Genomic DNA, 6,564 nt, shown 5'->3' on the forward strand with positions numbered 1-6,564 from the left:
CCTTAATGCCCACAACAGCCAGGAACCCAGATCTTTTCCTGGTTGCCCATGGGGGTGACAGGGACCCAGTTAAGTGAGCTATCACCTATTGCTTCTTAGGGTACACGTAATAGCAAGCTGGAACTGGAAGAACAGCTGCTGCTTGAAATCAAGCACTCTCGTGTTGGATGTGGATCTCCTAAACACCAGCACACCACCTGGTGCACCACATACTGCTTCCTCCATAGCTCTTTTTTTTTTTTAAAGATTTATTTATTTATTTATATTGGAAAGGTGGATATACAGGGAGGAGGAGAGCAACGGCTGGAGCTAAGTCAATCTGAAGCCAGGAGCCCAGAGCTGCTTCAGTCCTCAACTGCTTTCCCAGGCCACAAGCAGGGAGCTGGATGGGAAGCAGGGCTGCCAAAATTAGAACCGTTACCCATATGAGATCCGTGTTCAACGCGAGGACTTAAACTGCTACGATATTGTGCTGGGTCCCCTCCATAGCTCTTTAAAAGAACTGGTTGTCCTACATTAGTTAAATGAAAAAAGTGGTGTTTGTTTGCCATTCAAAACAGTATTTAATCAAGCAAAATACTTTTCTGATATTTAGGATGTAACCTATAGCCCTTTAGAGCTGCGAGTTTAGGGCTTGCTATGGCCCCTGCATTTGTAGCTTCATTTTCAGTGCCAATTAATTCTTTTCCATGCTGTATTTGTCCCTTTAGATGATTGTTTTAGACATTCACTATTCATTGCTTAGTTCTGGCCTGGTGACAATAAGCCTAACATTTAGATTTATAGTTAAAGGGCACGGAACTGAGGTGAGAGAAGGAGAAAAACAGCCGGAGGGTAAAAATGGAGGACTTTATTAGTCCACTTAAAAAACACTTTGAAATTCTGGGTGACAAATATGGCCTGTTCCTGCTCAGCAGTTCGTAGTTCCATTGCTAGATCTCCCCAAAGGTCTAATTCATTTTGTAGCTTGGATGCTCTTAGGCATCACGGGCAAGCTTGCTGAAATGAAGGTTATGATTTATAAAACAGCTCTGCAGTTGGGTGTGAAAATCTGAAGTTTTAAAAAAGGTTTATTCATTATTATTGGAAGGTCAGAATTACAGAGAAAGAGAGACAAAGATCTTCGATCAGGTGGTTCACTCCCCAAGTGGCTGCAATGGCCAGAGCTGAGCTGATCTGAAGCCAGGAGTCAGGGACTTCTTCAGGGTCTTCTACTTGGGTGCAGGGTCCCAGGGCTTTGGGCCATCCTCCACTGTTTTCCCAGGCCACAAGCAGGGAGCTGGATGGGAAGCAGGGTGTGGGGCAACTGGGACACTATCTGGTACCCATATGGGATCCCAGCGGGTGCAAGGCAAGGACTTAAACTGCTAGCTCCTGGGGTGGCAAGGATGGCAAATTTCAAGCATCTGGGATCAGCCCTTCCCAACTCAGAGGCTTTGCAGATTCTATGCAGAAAGGGCAACCTGGAAGCTACCCTCCTTATCCATGGTCTGCTGACAGCTCCTTTTACAGCCTTTGGGGCACATCGCAGTGCCTGTCGGGGACTGGGCTCCAGCAAGCACCTTACTCGTTTTGTCCTCCCAGCACAACACGAAATGGACGCTATTATTGCCCTTTGTTTTACAGGTGGAAAAACTGAGGCTGAGAGAGACTCAAGGTTTATGAGTTTTTTTTTTTAAGGAGAGTTGAGCAAGGTGCATCTATTTCGAGAGACCGTGCTTTTTCGTTCCAGTTTTAGTATGTGTGCTGCCGAAGTGAGTACAAGAGAACATGCTTTTTAACCAACAACCCTCTGGTGCTCCACTCCAGAAACCCTGGCCAGCGGGATCCAGATCCTTTCCAAATACACCTAAAGGAGTCCTCCTCGTTCTTTCCCAAGATCATGTTCTCTGACTCTGCTGGAAAAAGTTCTTTTTGAGAACTTCGAGTCTCCCTGGCTTGGCCAGATTTGCACTGTATTCCAGGAGAGAGTCGTGCTGTCCCAGAGAGCTGGCTTGGGACACCACGGGCTGAGCCTTACGTAACCGCGAGGTGTCCCTCCTCCTGCACGCCCCTCGCCCCAGAGCGGATCCAAACGATCGCTCCCCTTGGCCCGACTGGCTGCAAGTGCCCAGCCGAGACGCCGGGGCGGACCGAGCCAGTGCATTTTCCTGGCAGAGCCGTGGGATTCTTCCCATCACGCTTCTCTCCCTGGAGCTGCCCACTGGTACCACCAGCTCCAGCCTGGCCACCGCCTCCGCCCCGTCCTCTCCCCGCCCTCTGAGGGGCAAGACCACAGCGCAGCCTGGGACTAGGACAGGGACCACTGTGCAGGGTCGTGACGCAACAGGGGAATGTCTGAGGGCCACCACCAGGGCTGCTGCAGTCCCCAAGAGGTAAGAACTCTCCGGGACTGGGGTGGGCGTGGCAGAGATTTTTCGTTCAGAGTTGTGCTGGTTGTGGAGTGCTGGAGCCCCAGCCCTGGCGGGCTGCCCCGAGCTGGGATCCCTGGAGCACCGGGCGGTTCCATCGGTTGCCTCGCTTGCTTCTCACTTTCCTGCTGGATTGTGTTGAGGGTGCAGTGGCTCAGGTAACGCCGGCAATGCTCCAGACAGGACGGCTGGCTGGGGCTGCGCGCAGGGCTCGGAGCTGGCGGAGGACCAGGGTCCAGAGTTCCCTGTTGGAGCCCCTGCTCCGGCAGGAGGGAGGCACGTGCCTGCGTGCCTGTGGACTTCAGGCCCGGGCGCGCACCGGGTTCCTGGGCTGCTGGCTGCAAAGGGGAGGCTTTGATCTCCATCCCCTGTGGTTCCAAGCGCTGTCTTCCCAGAGAGGGGTTTGCCTTTGCTCGGGATTCTTGCTTTCAGGGCATTTCTGAACTCCTACTCCCCCGACCCCCGCCAAGGCAGCATGGTGTTTATCTCCCTCAGGGTAGATTCAAAACACAAACCTTCAAAATCTTCATTGGTGTGAACTTTATTTTCAGTTGCTTCTTGTCTACTGAACGAAGCCCGCATTCCGCACCTTGGGACAGTGTGCGCTGCAAAATTTGAAAGCAGGATTCCAGAATGTCCAGGGAGCGGCGGGGGTGGGGTGGGGGAACTTCTAGGTTCCTTCTGCTTTCACAGCCCTGCACTCTAAGCCACCCTCACTGTTTTCTCATGTCGGGGGAGGTGGGTCCTGCCATCACAGGTGTTGGAGCCTTAAACACCAGCATCTGTGTCTCTGAATTGTTTGTCCCTGTGTTCCCATAAACGTCATTAAGGTCCAGAATCAATGATGATGTTATACCCTCCCTTTGGTGTCTAATCTTCTTCTATTGAAGAAATGGATGGGAAGGAGCTGTGACAGATGTGGGCATTGCCAGCAGCACCTGCCCATTGTCCTACTTCAAGAATCTAACTGGGGCCAGCATTGTGGTAGAGTGGGTAATGCAATGACAGCATTCCGTGTAGGCACTGTCGCATGTCTGGGTTATTCCACTTTTGATCCAGCTCCCTGTTAATCATGGAGGCAAAGCAACAGAAGATGGCCCACGTACTTGGGCTCCTGCCACCCGTGTGGGAGACCTGGGTGAGGCTCATGGCTCGTCACTCCCGGCATTGGCCTTGCCAGTGCTGGCCAGTTAAAACTATCCAGGCAGTGAACTAACAGATGAAAGCTCTCCCTTTCTCTCCCTCTTATTACTCTGTAACTCTTTCAAATAAATAAATCTTAAAAGGAAAAGAATCACTGATCACATCATTTCTTTTCATAATTAAAAAATATTATACCTACCTGGCAGGGGAGATACCATGATCACAAAGATGGTTTTCCCAGGGCGAGGCTCACCCATTGCACCCCGGCTGTGCTGACCCCTGCGATTTCCCCAAATGTGGGAAACTCCACTGCATAATTTGTGGTAGTGGGGGACTGCGTTCACGCTTTCCCCTGGAAAAAAAAAATTGTTGTAGGGTTCTTAAGTAGACGAGAGAGGTAGAATTCATCAAACTGCTTTTGTAATACAGTTCCTAAAAGCAGAAATCTCTATTTTAAGCAATATTTAAAAATTTGTATATGAAGAGGAAAATGTGGATACATCCCAGGTGAACCCCCAGAAGAGGAAATGTGACCAGCCCTGATGGGACTCAGTCCACCCCCACGTAGCATCCATCTCTGCGGTGTTCTGTATGCCACCGTGACCAGATACAGAAAAAGGCACGGGCGGACTTTTGGAGCAGGCTTGAGGGATTAAACGAGGGCCAACTCTTTGTAGTGTTTGACACCATGACCTAGACTAAAGCTAAGACATTTTAAAGCATCTTACCCAGCATTTCAGCCTTTCCTTGTACTGCCTAATTTTCACAGTTTTGCATTTAGTTCCATTTAGTAAGTGCCTCCTATGTGCCCAGTGTGTCTTTGGTCATTTGAGATGTGTTTGTTTTTGAATCCAACAAAGAACTTTGATCCTCAAGTTAAAATTCACCCATTAAGAATTTTTCAGGATTGATTTTATTTTCTTTTATTATTTTCTTTTATTTTTGCCACTAGAGGAGCATTTCAGTTCTGTGTGCAGCAGGGACATGGGCATACACATTCCAAACTTTGTCCCTTCCAGTTCTGGGGTTTGGATTATGCAATCATAGCAAACACGGAAACAAATTCAGATAAAATGACTGTGACTCTGGCACTAACATTTTTTTCTGCCCAGAATGAGCAGTTTCTATATGTGGTGGTTTAATGTATATTATTTCAGTGTGCGTGATAGTAAATTTCCTTTGTTGCGGGGATGTCATTGTGGTAACTTTAATGAAGCATGAGAAGATTAATTTTCTCAAATGTGTTAGTGCTGCCTTGTTAGTGCTGGAGACTGTGGTTGCCTTATTTTGTGAGATGCAGTCTTTCATTATTTTGAAGACAGCGGTGTGTTTTTGTTACCTCTCACTTTATGGCTCCCATTTTCTTGCATATTCACTGACCGGAATAGTGCGTCGTATTGGCCGGTCCGTTAGCCCAGTTGTTTTTCTTTTTAATCACACATTCCAATTCTAAGCATTCTCTAATTCTCTCAATTGTCTTTTCTCCTAAATGGAATGGTTTGCAAGCTCACACATGTCCGTTGCTCTCAACTAAGGCTTATCAAAATAAACTTGGCAGGTTTCTTTCAGTCGTATCCAGGCAAAAAAAAACCAAGGATTTAGTTCAGAATTTGGTATTGTTTATTCATTCCTTACCTAAACAATATTCTGCTTTTAAAAAAGAAAATCACGTATTTGGAAGCTAAGTTTTTGTGTGTACTTTTTCTAGGATAGCAACCAATTCTTCCATTCAAATAGTGTAAGAATCTGATGGAAATCAAATCTACAGCTAAAAATGTTAGAGTTTTGGAGCACACAGAATTTATCTTTAATTTGCTCTATAGCAAAGGACACCAGGACGTGTTATTATCTAGAGCATTGCCCACTTGGATACCAGCCTCTGCTACACAATGGAAAAGTCACTGTTTCTGATGCCTGCTTGGTACCCAGAAAGGCTGGAGGGAGAAGGCTGCATAGCATTAACAAATTACTAAATGTTTTTAGTTATTTTTTTTAGTTTAATAGCTATTTATCAAGGTTCTCCTTAAATAAAGGTTTATGTAAAGGCAAGTAATTTGGAAACAAAAAGGAAAACAAGAGAGAGTATAGTTACTATGAGAGAGAGAGTTGGGAGAGAGTTGAGGACTGAGAAAGATTTCCTAGAGAAGCCATTTTGAGCTGTAACCAGGAAGCTAGAGAGCCTGATATATAGTTTTGACAGGGTAGAAAGACATACTGCTTGCTTTCTATGGAAGCATGCATCTTGCCTAATTTTGAAGACATGGAAGACTTCCTTTTTGGAAGGCAATTGGTGTTATATCAGATTGTGTAACGACACTTTATCCCTCTGCATCGTTCCCATCTGTCTGGGGTAATGGAGTACTGAACAACCCTAAAAGAACATAGAGGGTGAACCAAGATTTCCTTTCCCTCACTACACATATAGGCTCAGAACACACAGACCACTGTGGCAAGCAGTCAGGATCATAACAAATTGGTGCAGTTTGCTCCTACCTGCTCAGATGTGTGCCTACAGCATTTGATCCCAGAATTGTTTAGATCAGTTGGACTTGCTACTGTTGTAATCTTGTACTTGCATTAAATAAGCTTTGGCCTAAACTGTGCCAAAGAAAGAATGTTATTTCTATGAAAATTAAATTGACTGCCACATGGGTTCATTGAAGTAAGCCAGGTTGAAGGCAGTATCATGGCCAAGCATTTGGCACAGTGACTGAGATTTGGCTTGGGAAATCTGCCAGGCCTATTAGAGTGGCTGTTTGAAGTCCTGATTCATCCATTTGTGACCCAGCTTTCTGCCAATGTGTACTCTGACATACAGAAGGAGATGCCTCACGTACTGGGGTCCCTACAACCTCACAGGAGTGAGTTCAAGGCTCCTAACTTGGGCTTGGCCCAGCCCTGACTGTTGCAGACATTTGGGGAGGTGATCAGCACTTAAAAGGTTCTCTTTCTCTCTCTCTCTCTAATAAAATGAAAATAAGCAATTAAAAATTAAAATTTCCCAACAGAC

General features: G+C 46.4%; 1 non-coding gene across 1 annotated transcript; it reads left to right on the forward strand.

The window, feature by feature from the left end:
• Positions 1 to 3,745: 3,745 nt before the first annotated feature.
• LOC121153523 lies at positions 3,746 to 3,909 on the forward strand. Its single transcript, XR_005883408.1, has one exon. It is a non-coding gene; the product is annotated as a U1 spliceosomal RNA (small nuclear RNA).
• The last annotated feature ends 2,655 nt before the right edge of the window (positions 3,910 to 6,564 follow it).

This window comes from Ochotona curzoniae, unplaced genomic scaffold, assembly GCF_017591425.1.
Source record: "Ochotona curzoniae isolate NIBS_2020 unplaced genomic scaffold, NIBS_Ocur_1.0 contig_2692, whole genome shotgun sequence".
Classification (NCBI taxonomy): Eukaryota; Metazoa; Chordata; class Mammalia; order Lagomorpha; family Ochotonidae; genus Ochotona; species Ochotona curzoniae.